Here is a 21,574-nt window from a genome sequence, read left to right as displayed (position 1 = left end):
GAATCAGCGTGAGAATGGCAGGGCAGCAAGATAAGCTCTAAGGAACTGTGCAGACAGCTGAAGAGGCTGGGAGGGAAAGTGTCGCTGAGAAGAATATTTGGGGCTGTTCCCAGTCACCTTATTTACAGGTACATTTCGGTTGCAGCTAGAATTTTAGCCAGAGCCTGCCAGAGGTAATGGGCTGATGTTTGAAATTGATCCTGGGTGTCTCTCTTTTCTCCTTCACAGACATTCTGTGCACCCAAGTTGAACACTCAAGGCAGAACATCCCCAGGCAAACCCCAGATTAGTGTCACAGAAAAGGGGGTTGGTTCTTTATGAGGGTCTGCTCTTCTTTACAGATGTGTCAATATAAGTAGCTTTAGTCCTGCTTTATTAATTTCTTTTTAACATCTTGGATGCCTGACTGTGTTAAATGCAAAAACAAAAGATATCTGAAGAAGTTTAAGGATGCCTTACAGATTGACCCATGAAATTGGTTTTAATTAGACACGGAAGATCTCATTTTCCAGTGAGGGGAATTGATGATATAACCTAGGAATTTTTTATTTGTTTCAAAATTGTAGGAAAACTGCGGGAACAGAAAGATTTTTGAGAGAAATGCCAAAAGCCACATTAATGAAGAAAAACACTGGCGAGATACTTTTGAATAATAGATAGGAGATGTAATGGTCAACCACAAGATGAAAATTTTACACAGGATTTTTATGGCTTTAAATTGGCTGCATTGTAAACTAAGCTTACTACTCTATTAAGTCATTTATACTTTTCAATTATTTAACATTGCTGGCCAACCTATCTTCTGTGGTCTTCTTCTGTGTATGTCAGAAATATGTGTAATAGTAATTGCTTGTTGTTAGTGTGGGGGCTTTGCGATGGAGCGAGGTTTAATTTTAACTTCTTGGGACAAATATTACAGAGAATGCACATAGGAAAAAGAATGAAACAGACTGAGTCCTATGAAATAGAGACAGCTACAGCATCCAAAGTACCTGATACGATTTGAGTTACTCTCACTAAGGAACCTTGACAGAATCTGCCTTCTAGATACTGCGCATTTGGAAATACTATATCTCCATTTAAATGCAGAGCTTCTGTTTTCTCCAAGGAGCAGTTAGTGAATCTTTCAATTCAACCACTGGTGTGAGAAAACCAACTGAAAATTCCTCCACGGACATTAGAATCTGTCGATTTGAAGTAATGATTACCGAGTTCTGCAATGCTGTGATTTTTAAAATTCATTTCAAGTATCTTTCTAAAGTCGAAATAATGTACTGGGGCCTCTTGTGCAAACAAAGAAATTTTCTCTTGTCGCTTTGTAAAGCCGTGGAATCATTTGGCTTTGCAAGTCCGTTTTCAGGCTAGTGGGCGGGGGTGGGGCGCTGTCAGAGACTTCACGGGTCTCCTCTGGAACCATCTTTCAATGACTGAGAACCTAATTAATAATAATACTCTGTCTTGGAATCAGTGGTGATAGTGACCAAGAGCTGTATCAGAAGGTGGGGCCTTCCTTCTTAAAGAGACGATCGCAGAAAGTAATACAGTCTTTTGAAACAGAGCGTAGACACACAGCCTGTCGTGTCCCATCTTCAGATTCGAGCAACTGGAGAAATCTTTGCAAGTCTTTAAGTACTAGTTCCTGAAGTACCCTTTGTGATCATGTTCAGACTGTGTCTTTGGCACGTGGTTAGGGAAGTTTTGTTTTTCTTGGAGATTAGATACCATTCATTTACTCTAGGACCCCAATAATTTCCAACTGGGAAAGGCCACGACCCCCTTAGCTTACCTCCGCTGTTGTCCTGGGTGTACATTATAATTTGACATCTATATATTCTATTGTGTGATTACCACCCGAAGTCCAGTTTCCTTCAGCTACCGTATATTTGATCCCTTTTACCCACTTCACCCTCCCCCCCCACCCCCCCCCTTTAATTCCCACCTACCTCTCCCCTCCCCTCCTCCCCCACCCTCTACCCTCTGGTAACCGCTAGTCCATTGTCCATGTCCTTGAGTCTCTGTTTGTTTGTCCTGTTCATTCGTTGCTTTTAGGTTTATATCATGAAGCATGGCGTAACTTTCGTATTCCTATTCCGATAGGTATTTATGTGGTAGGGTAAACAGTGTTTCCGGATATCTGTGTTCCCAGAGTGGCCCGTTTAAATTCGATCTCGCTCTAAGATAGATTAGATTAATAAAGCTGATTTTATGACCAACATAATTTATATTCGCGAACACCTATTTTTATTAGTACAATTATAGATTGCGAAGCAAATTTCCATATATGTTAAATACTAAGAATAACTAACATATGTATAGTGCATTATAGTTTATAACCATACATTATCTATAAGCTGTTCTTTGCAAGAATATTTATTGCCCTTTCTTACTCAAGAAGGCAATCAGTTTTTACAATCTAAACATTATATGGAAATAAATTATTTTATCAGAGTTTCCTTCCTCTCTCCCTTTTTCCTTCTTTCTTTCCTTCCTTTTTTCCTTCTTTCCTCTCTTAATACTGAAAAATCTAATGACATGTTTTTTTGGAAGGATGGAGCTTGTATAATTGCCTATCACACATTTCTATTAAAAAAGGAGCTATAACAAGCAATCCAACATGAATTTTGGAATATATCGTCTGCCTACCAGTGTTCTTGAGGAAATGTAAGGTTGCAAAAGTCATTTCATGCCCTGTATGTTTTCAGACATAAATCAGGAAAACTGTTAGCGAATTATAGCTCTTCTTAGAGACTGTGGCTATAGTGCCATAGTAAACACAGGCTATATATTTTTCCAAGTTATTATGTGTGGAGAGAAATCCAAAGTTGGCTATTTAGAGGAATGGTTTAATTCACTTATCAGAAATTCATTTTCTATTTAGAACGAACATCTATTTTCCAAAGGTTGCAGAAATGGGACATAATACCTGATGATGCTTTAGATCGATCACCTTCAGAGTTAGAAATTTGCTCTTTTTAGCTAATGAGTATACTACTGAACATCGATCTTCGGCTAAGGATCAGTCAAAATGGTCCTAAGCAGAGTTGGTAGTATCATCTGGTCACCATTGTTATCAGAATGCAACGAACATGTTTCTTCATTTCTAAAATGAAGGGGTTTGACTCGACGGTCTCCAGTTTACTTTGCTCCTGTGATTCTGAATTAGGTTGATTGATTAATTATGAATCAACCAATTACTTATACTTCTATTTATTTCTATTTTATAAAATAGTTATTTACTAAAGTATGGTCTTATGGCCAGAAATATTAGCATGTTGAGTAATAAGTGAGCTCAGGTTTAGTGGCTGGAAATGAAAGCTTCATGAAATTTAGATATTTAAGTTTACGTTAAAATTTTTCATTTGTAGATAAATTATTAGATATTCAAAATATACGGTTTTTCAGAGAAAATAATCTTAAATACTGATTACTTTTCTAGACTTGACTATAAAATTCTATGTTACTTATTAGAATGAAATATATATTGATGATGAAAAATGTAAAAAACAGTTCAGTTATGATACAAGTGATAAACATAATAAAAAGGCAATACAAGTAAATGATAGATAATCATTTATCTAGAGTCTGGAGGGTTGATATTTAAGGGAACACACATATAGCTGGAAGTTAAAAAAGATAGATGGAAACTATTGCAGAGTATCTGAAAAGGACTTTAAGAAACTTTCAGGAATTTTAGAGGCCGGTTACAAAGTATATGGTTTTTCCCCCCTTAGAATTGCGTAACATTAGCCCTATTTCTAAGATGGTTACTTGTAATGAGATTTGTGGTTTTTTTTGACACCCAAATGCATTGAAAAGTGGTAGAGTGAGGAAAAATGAAGAGGAAAAATTATTCCTTGATGTAATTGGCCAAATTGTGCAAGAAGATGGAAGGCAGAGGCATATGGATGTGTGTGTGTGTGTGGGGGGGGAAGCTTTGGAATTAGAGCATCCATTTTGAATTTTTTTGCTGGGCCATTTATTACCTGTGTGATCTTGCGAAATTATTAAATTCTCAGAATTTGTCTTCTCTGTAAAAATGTGAATAATAAACGCATCTGCTTCCAAGATAGTTATGAGAATGGAGTGAGACTTATGGGTATAAAAGTACTTGAAAATTGTATTTAGTTTAAGGTGGTGAAGAGAAGTCATTGGGTCAGCCAGGTCTGACCAAGTCTTAGGCCAAATTATTTAGCTCCAGAGTAGTCTTTTTGATAGGCATGTTTCTTTTCTACTGTAGTCCAAGAACTGTGGTAGATACTTTACGTATTACTTTATTTAGGGAGGAAGCAGGAAATAGTATGCAGCTGGCCAGTTGAATGTAGCAAGCCTGATAATTTTAATGTATGCAATGCCAGTACGTAAGTAGCATATTTAGTTTCCCTTACAGATGGCCACAGCTTGTCTAAATAAATAAGTGAATGACTGAAAACAAAAACTATATTCAATAATCGTTTTCTTTGTCTCAAACATTGCCAGTCATTTACACTTCTGCCATGACATTATTAACCTAAATTTCCTGGATTTTTATTAAAGCCAAAGAAATCATTGTTTGGCAGTAAATACTTAAAGCAAAGATATCAATTCCATTAAAAACAGATTTCCAGGATATAACAGAAGTAATTAATGTAGTACATGAGTTGAACTCCAAGTTCTAGATTCTACAGAGATCTCTTTCAACAATATTTTTATTTTAATGTATGATTCACTGATAAATGTCTAGCCATTTGGCTAGAAATGGACTACATTTCAAAGCATAAAAGGAAGCAGTAGATCAAAAAATATTCAAGCAATTTGGGCTATTGGTACAGACAATATATTTTTAAAAGTCAGATCCCAAGATCTGCTTGGATTCTATCTGAGATTGCCCATGTGTTCCGTTCTGATTCTCAAGATAATGATCGGCGGAATTGTACACTTTTTGACCTGTTAAACCTAGAAACTGAAGTGAACCTAGAAATCGAGAGTTGTCTTGGGATCAAGTTGGAATTTAAAAGTAAATATTTAATCGCTCTTACCATAATTCACCAGGCCTACAATGTACAGAATATATGCTAAACAGTGAAGAACACAGTCTTTGGGTGGTTTAATTAAGGGTCAATGTTAAAAACTTTGATCCATATATAATTATTTGGAAGTAATTGAAGACATAGCATGAACACTAGAAGGCCACACAAATAACCTCCAAATCATTATTTCTTGAAGAGTTGTACCTTTCTATGAGATGGATTATAGGGAATGAAATTGACCGAGTTTGAATTTCTTTTAAATTTAGGAAAATTTATTGAAGATGAAATATGTTTATCATCATGCTAGGTCTGTCAAAGAATATGAAGCAATTTTAAGATATAGTTCCTCTCTTTAGGGAAGTACAATATATACACGTGAAACTATTAAGATAACAATACAGAGTTGTGCCGACAATGAATGCTACACGGTGAATTCACGTGTATACTCTAGAGTAGAGTATACAGAATTAGAGCTTGGGTTGACATTCAGGCTACCATTTCTTATCTGCGTGACCCTCAGCCATAGTTTTCCCATTTGCATGTTGGCATGGTTTCATCTCTCTCATAGTATGGTTATGAGACAAAGTATTGGAAAGGTGGCTGTGCTTCATAATAGAGATGACACGAACTGTGGGAGGGAGGGAGAAATGACCTAGCACTTGTCACTGCAGTTGGGAGTGAGGCCATGTCTCGGGTGTCTTTGCACCCCCCATGCCTGGCCCCGGGCCTGGTTCTGGGAGGAGGCTCAGAAATCGTTGTAAATGATGGCTGCCAGGCGGTGCGGTCAGTCTTGACACACATGATTCTTTAAAGCTTCGCGATAATCTCGTACGGTAGATGTAGTGTCTCCTTTTCACAGATGAGAAGACAGAGAAGGTGAGAGATTTTAAGCAACTCTCAAGACAAGCAGGTTGAAAGTAGTAGGCCCAGGACAGGAAGTTAAACCCATCTGGCACCAGAGCCCAGACTTGTCATTGCATCCAGTGGGCGCTCAGCTGTCAGGAATTATGATCACTTCTCAAAACTTGCGTGGCCAACAGGAAAAGTCAAAGTCTTACTCGGATAATTCGCCAGTTGCCCAGGCAGCTACTGGGCTGGCTCTCAGGTGGTAGGAGAACACTTCCCTGTGCCGGCTGACACATTTAACGTGGCCTTTCGTTAAACTGTCAGTTCTGATTTCTGCCCTTTGAAGTAAATGCACAATGGTGAGAAAATACCATCTAATATACCATAACCTAGATTTGTCAGAGAGACAGAAGGAGAGGAAAGGCAGGAAGGAGCACTCAGATAATGAGGTAGCTGACCGATGACCTGGGTTAAGTTTGTTACAGCGATGAGCAGCCCACCCATCCCTTCTGTCTCTTATGCTCTCTCAACCTTCCCTCTTAGAGCTGGCAGGTCTAGAGTTTTCGTTCTGCTCCATATGAAGGGTGGTAAAGAGGGGTTTCCACTACAGAGCAGCATATTCCCTGCTGCTAACACCCCTCAACCCCGACATGGCAGTGGGTCCTCCTGGAGTTTATAATGAACACTAGTAAAACGGCTCCCAACACAACAGTCATTTTAAAACTCCAGCCCCTGAGTTCAGAAGCAAAGTACAGAATCAGGCATAACACGACCCCATCCTATATGATTTTTTCTCCCAGTTTATTTGCGATGAACATCAGAGGAGTGATAAACACCCAATACGGGATCAGTAATGAACCATGGAGTCAAGGGTTTCTATAAGACACAGAGGGAAATCCGTTCTAGAGATTGGGATTCGTTTTTTAAATTCCGTGAGAACGTAGCCCATGGTAGGTCAGGACAGCAGAGACAGAGACTGTCTTTAAGAAAAGCCCAGAGAATACCTTTCGCTGTTGCTGGAGGCGAGTCGTAAGTGTTTGGTTTCTCCGGAAGTGCTTCAACCCACTCGAGATGAAACCTGGCATTAGTTTGCATTTCCCACCCTCCTCCCTGACCTGTGGTAAAGTCTGCCGGGTCGAATTGTGTGAAGTTGTCAAAGGTTGCTCTGCTCTCCAGCACTTGGCACCGGCTCCGCTGAAATGTGATGCCATTGGTTTTCAGTAAAGGTTCCTTTCTGCAGGGCTGCAAACACAGATCAGCTGCTCCCGTGTATACACAACCAGGGAGCAAATCAACCAGCACAGTTAAAGCAGCCTTTTAACCCCGAGACTTTCCAAGATCTCTGCACGCGGGAAGTTTTCTTCTCTGCTGTCAGATTTAGCACTGCGCTCTTGTCATCAGATCTGAGCTAGGCTCCTTGCTGCACGGTAGAGAGGCTTCCTTAAGACATTTGTCCTTGAAACTGCACCAAACTCTTGGAAGAACCCAGAACGTGTAAGTATGTATGATTTAGGCAGCAATAGTGCAGGGCAAAGCTGCAATCAACCATTATACAATATCCGATTAGCAGTGCAGGAGGGATTTTTCCGACGTTATGTTACATTCGTTTTCAATTCGTTCTGAGGAAACCAATCAATTCTAGCTTCTGATACAGTGACTTTGCAGTAGATGGGGTTGTAACATGTTAGCTTTAACTATTTGCTGTTCTCATTTAGCATTTAGATGTGACTTGTGGGACAATTATTGTGGGCATTAAACTATAAAAGTTCTACGTTTTTATTAGGAATTATAATTGTTGGTCATGTCCATCTCGAGAAACAAGTTTGCTTTGGAGAATGTTTTTTAAAGGATTAACCATGTAAATTCATGGACAATAGAATGAATTTGTACTGTTCTTGCTTTCAGTAAAACATATTAGTTTGCAGTCTTAATTTACTTGTAAAGAGTGAATTAAATGCCACTGAGATTTTGTCTTAACCCTACGTAGTGCTGTCTGTTCGGTATTTTACTGCCTTGTCTGTATCTGTTTAAGTTACTTGGCTGGGATTGCAGTCTGGTTAAACCTGTGTTTGGACACTTTGGATCCTAAGAACATTCAGGTGCGATAAATGCTCACAAAATTTTTGTGGGGGTGGGGAGGGGGGGTTCTTTCAAAGGGGGGTCATCATATCCTTGAAAGCTTTTTAGATGCACGACGTGAATGGCTGTCAAATGTTGACCACAGACTGAACACTCTGAGGCTCTGAGTCCAATCTCAGCTTGTCCACATTTGTAACTCCAACCAGTAAAAGCCTGTGCCCCTTTCTATCAATTTTTAATATGCACCAATACTTACGTTTATAAGATTAATTTCTCTCAGATTAGTCTGATTGATAGCTGGATTGTGGTTTCTTAAGAGCTCGCTCCCTGAAACCCACAGCAAAGCTGCATTCCATTTAACTAGTGAATGTAAAAACGGGTAACCATGGATTCAGCCACCACTAACTGCCAGTGCAATGACTTGTTGTAAACAATACAAATGAGCCAGGAGAGCAGAGGCAACCAGACATGAAATGATTTTAATAGAAATTACGGTAAAAGGTCATGTGATGTGGTATCAGCCTCTGTTCAGTTTTAAAGGGAAACTCTGTCTTGCTCCCCGCCCCCCACACACCTATTTCCAATTAACCCAGGTGGCTCATACCACCGCCTTGGCTCCCATGGAGGAGGGCGGCCAGCGTGATTCGGGGCAAAGTGTGGTGACTCGTGGATCTTTACAGCGAGACCTTTATTTCAGCAAAAAGGAAATCTGCGTCCTCCAGGGCTCCCTTCACGGAAGGTCGTGCTAATTGTGTGCTAGGAGACGTCTAGCTTCGAAGTAAGAGGAGGAGGTCATTTTGTGCCTTCGTTTTCACACCATACAACTGTCTTTTTTTTTTTTTCCCCTCCCTTCCTAAATCTCTGGATTATTAAATCTTATTCTTTCCGAAAACTGTTACTTGCTTTCCGAGCCAGGGAGGCGCGCGCCTCACCTCCGGGTTTTCCTGCGCGCTCACCTTCGCTGGGCTCTTCGAGGACCAGGGCTCAGCGCGCCATTTGCATTTCTCTGGTAGAGATGGTTTCGCTACGTGAACGTGATTGGGTTCAGAAATCTGCCTTCAACCAGGAAATGTTAACGAGTCATACCTGTGTTAAGTGCTAACCTTGTGGTTTGTTCGGTGTGTTGATAATCAGCTGTGCTCAGTAAAAGGCAATGACAGACTTGGGGGAACGGGGGACACTTAAAAGGCGGATTTAAAGGGTGGACCTAGTCGGTACCCACTGTGCACGAATGAAGGAGTTCAGAGTCACTGTCTCGGGCAACCCCAGGCCCCTTAAGGGAAGGTCAGTCTCTAAGGTGTGTTGTGTCTCAAAGTGAAACTGACCTGAACTGGTCTCTTGAGCCATATTCCTCCTCTGTACGCAGATGGTGGAAATAATCATATCCTCTTGGAACAAAAGGTCTTTATAGTTAATCTCCTTTTAACTTATAGATAATTCTGGACAAATGCATAATTGTACATATATAAATGTCATACTGAGTAATAGAATTTCAGGCGTTTATTTCTGTGTTAATGCCTTTGCTGTGATAGACCCAATCAACACATGAAAAAAGGTGTGAGGGTTACAGTTTAGAAGCTCAGTAAGATGTGAGGGTGTCGGCCCCCGCCCCACTCATATACACTCAAGACTCCTATCTAGCAAACTTTGTTTAGACCTGCAAGTGTTAACATAGTACTTACAGTTAAGCTTTTTTTTTTCCACTTAAGCTTTTTAATAAGATATTGGCGTGCCTGACTGCATACTTAGACTGAAGAATTCTTCACAATGTCATGGTTAGATGTGGCCTCGTGGTGTGTTTGCTTTTCTAGTACTTTGTGTCTCCAAAAGAAGTGAAAGAAGAAATTCTAGTAATTCACGTTGGGGGTGGGGGAGGCACAATTTGAAGCCAACCTGGGAACACCAAGTTTAGGTGAGGTTTGGGGTAGATTATAATAAAACATACTATTTTCACTTTTTTTGGCCTTGATTCTCCGAGTCGAAGAATAGGAATCCAGCGTCAGTTACAGGGTGAGCAAGAGTCAGACGTGGTTGGAGTCCTCGCTCTGGACCTCACCGTGCTTAAGATTTTGGGCACAGTGACTCGCACACCCTCGTCTGTAGCCTGAGGGTCATGCGACACACAGATGGGTGGGCGAAGTGTTAAACGAGAAGACAAGGCACAAAAAGCGCCACGTCCAGCACATAGTAAGTGCTTTGTAAACTGTCGCTCGTTTCATTTTCATTTTTGATTGAGGAAACGTCATTAAGTAGAATCCTGCTCTAAGCACCGGGCCAGAGGAAGACGCAACTCACATCTTGGGCAGGTTCTGGTCTCATGACAGTTGTGCAGTGCAGTAATTGTCACCGCTTGGAAGATGGCGATTCAGTTTGTAGCATAGCGTAGTATTTTATAGAACGTTTACTAAAAGCCAAAAATAGTAAATAGTATCTTATTACACTATATTTCTAATTTTCCTGCAGACATTTTTATTTTTACAAAAAAAAAACCCAAGACAAATAACAAAAATATTTAAACCTAATTTTTTTTTATTTTGCATTTAGGATTTCTTATACTAAGGCAATATGCACATGTTATCTGCGATCTTATTGCCTGAGTGGAGAGCAGAAGGGTACTTCAAGGTGTAAGACATTCATAATTACATTACTCCTAAAACTTTAAAATAAGTGGTTACCAGTCGTTCTCAAAGATAATCATATATGCTAAAGAACATTAATAATTAACAGGCTAGTAAACATGGAGGTTACATGCTACCAAGGAGACATGTCTTGAGAGGATTGTCTACACATGTTTGCTGTGTCCTTTGACCTTCTTGAAACCTAAGTGTCTGATTTACTGTTTCCTTCACCCTCCCTCCCGACCTCCCTCCTTTTTTTTCCTCCTTCCTTCCCTTATTCTTTCCCTCCTTTTATCCTTTCTTCTTCCTTTTAGTTCTTACATATTCTCTCAGCTATATAGTATTTTTTTATGTGTGTGAACCAGAAAAGTTCAAAGAGAGAAAGAGGGACCTGAGACCGCGGTCTCTTTACATTACTCTGGCTTTATAAACGGAAACTTTAAGAGGAGTCAGAAAAACCTGTTTTTCTTTCTCTTGCTATTGAACTGGAGAGTACATCTGAAGTGACCTGCACACCCCAGGGGAGCCTTGCTCGGTAACTATTTGTTGATTCATTGATTAGACAGCACGGAGGGAAGGGGCATCAAGCATGGAGATCCCCTTAGTAGTGAAAGCTTTGAAACCCCAAGCCGCAGTGTGCAGTAGGATGGCTTCTCTGTGACCTTCCAACAACTAATCTCCTTTAAGAACTGAATCAAAGCAGTTAAGGGGTTTTGTCAGATGGATTTTGCCTACAGTTGGGTTTTTGGCAGTTGCATGTAGAAGGCGATACATTCTTCATAAAGATAGGAATTCTTTTTTTTTTTTTTTTCTAGAAAGGAATGAAGACAAGTTGCCAGCACATCTCTCTAGAGAGGGTCCCTTGTTTATTCATGGTACCGTTCAGGCTGGGACAGCTGCAAGGTGGCGACTTTCTCACACTTCCCGGCCAATCTTCTTGACCACCCTTGTCTGATGGTCTGGCCAGTGAGCGCACTCACGTCGTGGGCTCCTCTTTCTAGTCTTCCCTCCCCAGGGCAGTGGGAAAGCCTGTGATCAGGATCGCTGTTATATGGGTGACAATGGGTATCTGCTATTATTTTTTTATTAAAACATTTTTTCTCATTCTCCTACTATCCTCCCCTTTGGCAGCTACCAGCTTGTTCTCTCAACACGTATGGGTCTGTTTCTGTTTATTTTGTTTATTCTCTGGTTTTGTATTTTTAGATTCCACATATAAGCGAAATTGTACAGTACTTGTCTTTACCAGTCTGACTCATTTCACTTAGCATAATGCTCTCTGGGTCCATCCATATCGTCGCAGATGGCAAGATGTCATTCTTTGTTGTTGTTGCTGTGTAATATTTCATTGTGTCTATGTACCATATCTTCTTTATCAACTTTTCTATCAGTGGACACCCACATTGCTTCCATATCTTGGCTATTTTACGTAATGGTGCAGTGAACAGAGGGTGCATATAACTTTTCAAATTAATGTTTTTGTTTCCTTTGGATAAATACGCAGAAATGGAATTACGGGGTGGTGTGGTACGGCTGCTCTATTTTTAACTTTTTGAGAAATCTCCATGTTGTTTTCCATAGTGGCTGCACTGATTTACAATCCCACCAGCAGTGCAGGAAGGTCCCCTTTACTCCACATCCTCACCAGCACTTGTTTGTTGATTTACCCATGATGGCCATTCTGACATGTGTGAGGTGATATCTCATTGTGGTTTTGATTTGCATTTCCCTTATAATTAATGTCATTGAGCATCTTTTCATATGTCTGTTGGCCTTCTGTGTGTCTTCTTTGGAGAAATGTTTATTTCTCTGCCATTTTTTAATTGGATTTTTTTTTTTTTGGTGTGAAGTTGTATGAGTTCGTTATATATATATTTTAGATATTATCAACTCCTATCGAATGTATCATTTGCACACATCTTCTCCCGTTAACTAGGTGTTTTTTTTTTCCCATTTTGTTGATGGTTTTTTTTGCTGTGCAAAAACTTTTTAGTCTGATGTAGTCCCATTTGTTCTGTTTTTCTTTGTTGCCCTGGCCCAAGGAGACATATTTTAAAAGCTATTGCTAAGAGCAATGTCCAAGAGGTTACTGCCTGTTTTCTTCTAGGCGTTTTATGGTTTTAGGTATTACATTTAAGTCTATGATCCAGTTTGAGGTTTTTTTTTTTTTAATATGGTATAAGGAAGTGGTCCAATTTCATTTTTTTTTTGCATGTATTTGTCCAGTATTGCTAACACTACTTACTGAACAAGGTTTGTTGTGAGGATTAAGTAAGATTACATAGTAAAGTGTCTAGTTCAGAGCTGGATACAAGAAAGAAAGCAGTAAATATTATTGCCATTCTTCTTGCCTTTTCAAGGTCATTGGTAGAGTCATACATATTAGAATTATGATAAAATATGCATCGGGAATGGCATAGTTCAGTGGTTTTCAGCATTTTCTTCTGCTATAATAACATATAGAAAACGTATGTGAAGACTTACTAGATGCCTGGTGTAGAGTGATCAATACATAGTGACATAATGGTGGTGATGATAATGGCAGTGGTGGCAAAGATGCCGATGGGAGGCGTGCACATAGGACCGATGCGCTCAGGGCTCTAAGCAATTCCCAGAGCTTTAGCTTGGATCCTGCTGCTTTCTTTCCTACCCTAGAGAGGAAATGGGAATGTCGATGAGCAAGAGCTATGCCATCATAAGTGCAACTGCACTCTCAAATGGAAAAAGAAATCATCGGCAGTCTTTGGTCCGTTGTTACTGGCAACAAACCAGTTGGTCTAGACGATGCCATCTTTCCTGGAGGAACACGATTTTGAAAGTTGCTTTATATCACAGCCCCGGAACTCGATGACATGGGTCTGCATTCTGGATCCACCACTCACTAGCTGTGCTAACCCAGGGAAATAACCGAGCTACTCTATCTAAGCCGCTGTTCCCTCATCTTTAATTGGAATAATGGTGATATGCACTTCATACAGCCGTTGGGAAGATTACATGAGTTAACATGTGCACAGTGCACAGGTCAGGCAATAGAGTGGAAATATAATGTCTGCGTCTCAGAAGATGGAATTGAGGCAGTTCTAAGCAACAGAGAAGTGACCCTGTCATGCAAGCTTAGTGTGTTTAGTCCCACCCACGTTACCACGTAACAGAAGAGTAATCTGTCAGTAATACCATCTTAAAAGTGAAGGGACAACTCAGTGAGATCTAGTGTGTGGGTAGACAGTGCAATCAATATTCCTTTATCAAAGCAATTAATAGTCTTAGCATAAAACTGTGTTGGCCTGATACTTAGTTAAAATATAGTGTCTTTTTTCCCCCTTTGGAATGAAAGCTTATAAGTCATACCGATATTAGAAAGTGAAGTGAATGTGTGTTCTCTCTCATATGAGCTCTGTGTTACTAATGACAGGTGAACAAGATCCTAACACAGCTCTGTGCAATAGGGTGAATTTCTTGGCTTAATTCTAAGACTATGATAGAGAAATTATGTACTCGATAATGGCTCTGAAATCTTCAGGTCGACCCCACGTTCTCAGAAGGAGTCCATCCAAGCTATTGCTCATGCTTCAAAAGTACATACAGTATGTGACTGGCAGAGTGAACAAACTGGTGTCATATAGATGTCAGCTTTTTACCCTTAAACCATCATTAACCAGTAGCAGCTACCAGCTAATATTTCAGCATTGCATTTAGAATGTCAAATTATTAGTCGTCACGTGGACAACAAATGTGTTCCATTAAAGGATGCATGCTTAAAAGCAAAAATCGTCTGCCTCGGTGTGTTTGCACGTCAGAGCTCTCCTCAGTATTCCTCTCCATTGGATCATTTAATAATCAGTTTAATTTTAGTAAAGTTTCACTTTAATACTCCTAAAAATTAGAGGGCAGTCTTGCCTACGTTCATTCGCTGCGTCACACCGACACAGCACACAGCGAAGGTAAAAGATAAAAGATCAATTCTTATGGATCTCATAGTTCCAAGCTTTTAAGGCTGTCTTATAGAAACTTTGTAATTATTGTGGGTAATCTTGCAGAAAATTAAATGTTGAGTTTGCATATGTGAAGAAGTTTGGACTGTTTTGCTCACCATAGCTTGTTAGTGCTCAGCATCTCATTGGCCCTGTCAGGCTCTGCGTTTCACTTCACTGCTGGTAAAACGCTCTTTGTGGCATAAAGTGAAATCCTCAGCAGGGCACACCATCCTACGTTGGAGGCATATTTTAGAGAACTTGTGCCTGGAGTTTATTTGCCTGTTTCGAACTGACTCTAGATCAGCTGCTCTCAGCTGGGGGCAGTTTTGCACACTCCCTCCCCACCTCCTAATCCAAAGGAACATTTGGCAATGTTTGAAGACATTCTTCATTATTACAACTGGGAAGTGGGTGCCATTGTCTTCTAGTGAGTAGAGACCAAAGATTCTGCTAAACATCCTACGATGCATAAGGGAGCCCCCCATACAACGAAGACTTATTTGACCCAAAACGTCAACAGTGTCGAGATTGAGAAGCCTTGCTCTAGACTCTTCCAAAGTTTAAAAGGTAAGGGAAGAAGTAGGGACCTTCAATATTTTCATGTTTTTAGAAATGGCTGATTTCATGATTAGAATTTTCCCCATGGGATGTAGAATAAAGATGGAAAATACAAATGCATCACATATTTTTTGTAAAAAAAAAAAAAATATTTGAAATGTCATATATGCATTGTGGCTAACTGAGCTACATGTAACCATCACCACGCCAACAATATCAATAGTTACAACTTATACACAACTTCCTGTGTACTGGATATGGGCTGTGATGCCACTGACAATCCATTGGGGTAGAGGAAGGCTTTATTTCTCTAAATGTCCCTCCCTGGTTGCTCAAGCCTTTCTTCTATGGTGCTATTGCACAAGGGCTTCTCTGGGAAGCTAGGAGTGCCATCGTAAACCAGGTTCATATTTGCTTCTAGAGGGAGAAAAAGCAAAAGGCTGTGGAACTCTCTGCTCGTCAACTCTCCATCTGGTCCTGTGCCTGTTTGTCTTTTCCTTTCCAAAATCTCCATTCTCGACTGAACTGGTCTTCAGGTTGTATGTAAATGACAGAGTGAGTATCCACTGCAGCTCCTCCTTGTAAAAACAGAGTCATCCCTTATTCTTGTGGCTGTCACCTCCTAGCTGTCTCATCTGTCTGTCCTCTGTCTCATCTCCAGAGTTAACAGTGGGGATATGAAGCTTTCCCTTTGAAATTTCATCGTCAAGGTGGGTTTGATACACTCAAACTTCATGTTGGAGAGAAAACTAGGTAAAATTTCTCTAGGCAGACCTCATGGGAGATTCTTCAAGAACACATTTAATAACGGAATTTTCTCTGGAAATGCCACATCAAAAGCCATATTCCCGGTGGGGGTTTCTGTGGGAATGGGGAAGTTAGCTAGATTTGCTGCTTTCACACCTACTGGGGTTTTGAGTCTAAGAAATTAAGTTGGTCATAGCTATGCATCTTACCTTTGCTGAACTAGTCTGTCGTGTTAAAACTTCAGTGGCCCTCCAAAAGGGGGGAACACATCACAAATCACCAGAAATGTATCAGCATTCTGAGCAGCAGAATTTATGGGGCATTAATGGATATTCTAGGCTGTTTATCTTTTTAGTAGCAGTTGAAACACCTCTGCCCTCTTCTCTCCGTCAGGGCTCTAAAGAGCCCCCAATCTGGGACTGGAGTTGGAGAAAAGTTTTCTTTAATTTCTTGCTCACTTTGCCTTTTTGCCTCTTTCTCTTTCTCCCTGAAAACCCAAAATGGAACGTCGTAAGGATATATACGTGTCTGGGGAGTCTGTACAGAGACCGGTGTAATTGGGGTAGAGAGTGAGAAGCAAGTGGCCCAATTCGCATATTTTTTTTTTTTTATCTCCTTTTGTTTCAAAGGATCAAGATCACTCATTTATTCATAGCAGGCTTCTCTGTGCCTCAAGGTTGAGTCTTATATGCAATTCAGATAGGCTATTTTGTTCATCAAGTTCCAATAAAATTTATGAGGAATACCCATGTTTTGGAAGATGTCAGATATTTTCCACATGTTAGTTTCAGCCCTTTCTCAAGCTCCTGGCCTCCCTCACTCCTGTCCTCTGTGGTGGAGGGGCCTGAAATGCAAGTGAATCAGACTCACATGGGGAGGGACTATGGCTCCAGGGAGCCTTCTCCCCGGTGGCGGTTCGGGGTTCCATGTGTTGGGAGCCAGTTTGGGTTCTGAGCCTGGCTTTGCCACTTAATGGCTTGTAACCTTAGATCAAATCACTTAACATTGCTCAGTGTCCAAGATTGTGAAATGAAGCAAATTATATATATGTATGATTAAACGATGTAAAGTATGCAAAGCCCCAAAATAATGGGTAGAGGGTTTGGTGGTTTTAGGGTCATATGCTGTGTATACTACTGAAACCTTAAGAATCTTGACTCAGTACTTTCCCTTGTAAAAGATGTAGTCCAAGAACTACAGATTTACAATCACCTGTACTCATAACGTGCACGCTCCACGCCTCTAGCCCAGTGTTTTGAATAAGTGTCTTTAGGGGTCAGGATCCAGTAACTTGTATTTTTAGAAGCACCTCATATGACTCTCATAGACGGAACTCGGAGTCCGAGGGGCACGGGGCCAGCCAGCATCTCTCCCACTCCGTGACGTGCTTCCTCCTGCCTGGGCACTGCGAAACCTGCGGGGGGTCAGCTCTTCTGGGGGAAGGTTCCTCTAACCCTGGTGGAGTCTGTGTTTGAGTCTGTTAACTCGCTCTCCCAGTTTGTGAGCTGTGCTTTTTACGGTCAGCCCCACAAGGTTGGGGAACCTAAATGACGTGATAATGAGGATGGACCAAAGGTCACGAGATCGCTAACATGTGCGAGGAGATTGCAGGGCTTAGCTTATCCGCCAAGGGAAAGGGTAGCACACCAGCTGCACTCACTTCAAAGCACAGGGCTAGTTTGCTGCACTAACTTAATTATCCGGGCCGTCGATGTCGCGGACCAGCATATCTGCACCCCGGATACGGTTACTTCGCAGTAGGAGACAGCGGGAGGTGGCTAGTTCGGTCGCCAACTTCCTAAAATGCTTTTCAGAGTCAGCTGGGTTGCTTAGTCCTCTCTTGCTCTTGGATTAAATATAAAAATAACTATGTAACGCATATCGGCCCTCTTTTCTCTGTGTGCTGAAATGGCAATCGCCAATGCTTTCTTCTAGAACCCATTAGGAAGGGCAGAGGCGAGGATGGGTACAAATGGGTAAAGCCCCCGAACCCCACATCGGATGTTCCTGCGCAGGGAGGAGAGCTGGTCGCAGAGCTGCAGGCTCCGCGTTTCCTCGGGCCTGGCTACGTGGCACGAGCCTCACTCGTGTTCTCATTGCTCATCTCTGTTGCCATATTAATTTTATTGACATTTCCCCCAGAAGCCTGGAAGGGAAAGAAACACCAGCCAAACCAGGTGATGTTTTCATTCCAAAGCCATCAAAGCGCTTGATGTTAAGAAACATTTGAAACTATAGACTGAAGGAAGGGATGTGTCTCGTCCCGGTTTGGGCCGATCGAAACCAGCCTAGTCCCTGTTGCCACAAACACCGAAGCGCTGGCCTCGCAGACGCTTCCAGGGAGCAGGGCTCCAGCCTCCGCCCCACCCCAGGGTGACCAGAGCGCGTGAGAACAGGTTTCCTCTGTCCGGCGGGGCTTGAATTGTCAGCCTCCTTAGAAGCAGTGATTTTACGTTCCCAAGCCTGAGTGCTGGGCCTTATTTTGAAGCCCCCTGTTCTTTCGACTTTCTGCACGCGGCGTAATCGGAAACGGGAAGAGATGGGATTGCCCAGACCCCCTCGGTGCACCGAGATTGGATTCGGTGCCCTGCTTTCCAAGGCCGCAACGTGGCCTGCCGTTGAAAAGCTAAGGTGTTTTCATAGGGAGAAGCCAGGGGAGAAATTTTCAGCTTTTCATTTTTATCATTCTCGTGAAGTCTCTCACACAGATGCCACAGCTTTCAAAACATGGTCATTTTCATGATAAAAATGCTGTGGAGAGAGGCCCGGAGCGTCACCAAAACCAGCGGCAGCATCCTGCATGACCTTCCAAATATTAATACAACTAGAATTAATTCAGAGGCCAGGGGTGTCTCGGGAATCCATTTTAAGTTGGCACTTAACTTAGGTTGTGATTTCCCCATGACTGCCCCGGTTGAAAATGTCTGCTAAAACGAGGCAGAGCTGGGCCACCCTCAGTCTTTAAATCCGTTCAAACTAATTTATTAACTAACACTTAATTTTAACTAGAAGCAAACCTGGGTTCAAAAGTAGATGGCTGTTTCGTGTCCTTGGTTAGCAGTGAGGTTGTTACAAATGTCTGCCTGGCATGTCACTCTTAATTTATTTTGGGGAAAGAGCAAAAATAATATATTTATCATTAGTGGATTATTTACTGACATCATTTCTTAGTTCATTAAGGATTTACTCTAGGTTTTAAACTTATCTGGTTTGTAGCTGCAGTGAAGAAGATACTGATTCTGTGTATCTTGCATTAAATCAGTTTGTGGCTAAAGTCAGACTTTCTGTGTCTTTGTAGTTCTCCCTGGCCTTGTCTTTCTATTTCTGCACAGTGAATTTAATAAAGAAACTATCTTGGAGTAATAATTCCAACAAGCCCTGGACATTCCTTTGGGGAAAGAGGACTGACCTTTTTCCTGTTTTTAATAAAACCTCAGTGAATTTGGGCTTGCCTCTTCTGCAGTCCAGTGCAACTATCTTTTTATTTCATATTTAAGGGTGGGGTGAGCCCATTTATTTCTTCTGAGTTAGAAGCCTGAAAGTAGTCCTTGGAAAAAATGGCTCTTGTGAGGTTTGTACTACACACACCTGTTAAATTTGGTACTTATTTACATTCATTTACCTACTTTAACTTCTATGATCTCTTTTGTTGTTGTCAGACTTTCATTATTTATTTGGGATTTAATATCCCACTTATTTCTAAAAGAACTACTTTTGTAATATGGGGTTGAACTTTGCTCCTAACCGTGACGCTGGGAGATTTTAAAAGCTTTGTTTTGCCTTTGTCTTGAACGAGGAGCATTTTACACATTATTAACTCACGAAAGTCCCACTGGATGGATAATTTGGAATGGAAGAACTTAAGACCTTTTGGGGGAAGAAAAAGAAATCCACAAAACCTCTTATGATGATTCTTTATGGTCACTAAAAATATTTGGCATACTAAGTAAAACAGCCTATCCATGAAAGTGTGATATATTTTAAAATAGAGTAATGGGTATAAAATAACCATTTCTGAGGGATATCTTCTCCATAGTCTCAAGATACCTGTAAATTTGTTTCGATAGCTATGGAATACTCTGAGCCATTTATTCCCTGGTGTCTCTCTGGTGGTCGGTGTTGCTCTGATTTTATAACTCAAAGTTGACTCTTTCCTCCAGAGTCCTAGCAGAGTCCCAGAAAGAAAGAGTAATCGAGATGCTTCAAAAAAGGCAAAAAGTTGCGGATAAACTTAATATGTATGACACAGCAGGCAGGTTTGTACTGGGTTCAAAAAACAGGGTTAGTGTAGATTCATGCGTGCTAATGGCTCTCGTCCATCCCTCTTCACCCATTGAAGGCACGTTGTTTGTGGCCAGGGTTTATTTTCCATCACCTTGCTTTAGCTTGCTCAGCTTAATTACACAAACATGAGAATGAAGGAAGTGATGGGGGCACTAAGAAGTTCAGAGGAAAGAGGAAATCACTAGACTCATAAAAACCTTTAAGTGGATCTACATTCTCTTTCAATTAAATATAACTCTGACTTCTGTTGACTTTCACAATGTGACCTTAATCATCATTTCCTAGCATTCTTTCCCTCGTCGACCATGTGCTTTGCATCGCCACCTCGATAGGAGATTGGATGGGAGTGAGAAACATATTCTTTTAAAAAATATATACATTTTTATTGTAAATCAAACAAAAAAAAATTGACATGAATCAAATGCATGTCCTGATGTACTACATATTTAATTACTGTATAAATATGTGTACTTATATGTGTATGTGTATATCACATATGTATTGTATACTAGCCAGGACAAAAAATAGAAGTTTGCCAACCCGAAACCCCTCCATGTGCGTCAGTGCCGAGCCGATCAAGAAGGGAAGGTTTCGGTGGTGAGATGCCCAGTTGAAAGAATGCGGGAGGAGCCAACACGAGAATAAAACGAGAGGCAGCAACTTCATCACGGGGAGCGTGCGCTTCTGCGATAGGGGACCACATGGGCTTCATATATGTCAGAGAACAATAGCGACATTCTGCCACACATGCGTGATGCAGTTGACTCTCGTCTCCAGTTAGGTGCAGCTGCCCTACTGCGTTAATGGAATATTCTAAATCCAGAGTCCTATCCCGAGCCGCGAGCCTGAATCACAGCCAGACCTGAGATCCACAATGTGCCTCACCCATTCAAGTCCTTTGTACCTCCCAAAAGTAGCTATTATTCTATTCTAATCACTTTGGAATAGTTTTAGAAATACATTTATCACCCAGCGTGCATCCTCAAACACTATGTTTAGTCTTGCTCATTTAAAAAAAAAAAAATCGAGTGTCTTTTAAGTTTTTTTTCATCTGTACGTTCCTCCTGAATTCCTGTCATTTCCTTACAGTTTATCTATGGAGGAGCACGGGCTGTTTGACCTGCAGGCTCCCTGAGCCTGAGCTTTCCGAGCTGCGTGCTCACAGCTCAGCTCACCACATCCTTCTGCACTTGCGTTTCCCGCATGTTGGTGTCTCGATCACACTCAGGTTTTATCCTTTTGGCAAGACCACAAGTGCTGGCTGGCAAGCCTGCAATCCTTCCTGAAGCTCAAGTTGATCATTTATCCAGTGAGGATCCATTCAAATTGGGTCTCAAGTCCAGACCTTTGCTAACACAAGGTGTTCTAGGTTCATCTTGTACATTTCTTGCCCGAGATCTGGAATCAGCCATTTTCACAAGAAGCCCTATTTTTTTTAGGTGAGAAATATTACAGTCTGGGT

At 41.1% G+C, this 21,574-nt stretch overlaps 1 protein-coding gene across 9 annotated transcripts in view; it reads left to right on the top strand.

The window, feature by feature from the left end:
- ESRRG (estrogen related receptor gamma) overlaps positions 1 to 21,574 on the top strand; it is a 519,096-nt gene that overhangs the window by 36,746 nt on the left and 460,776 nt on the right. Inside the window, exon 1 of one of the 9 annotated variants that reach the window (XM_039883377.1) lies at positions 7,281 to 7,346. The exons of the other annotated variants lie outside the window; for them this stretch is intronic. The gene's annotated coding sequence lies outside the window, so the exon portion shown is untranslated. Of the gene's footprint in view, positions 1 to 7,280; positions 7,347 to 21,574 lie in introns of those variants that run through there. 9 annotated transcript variants of the gene reach the window in all.

This window comes from Pteropus medius, unplaced genomic scaffold (assembly GCF_902729225.1).
Source record: "Pteropus medius unplaced genomic scaffold, Ma_sr-lr_union100, whole genome shotgun sequence".
In the NCBI taxonomy this organism is placed as follows: domain Eukaryota; kingdom Metazoa; phylum Chordata; class Mammalia; order Chiroptera; family Pteropodidae; genus Pteropus; species Pteropus medius.
Note: the sequence above shows the minus strand (reverse complement) of the source record. Positions and strands in the feature narration are given on the sequence as shown.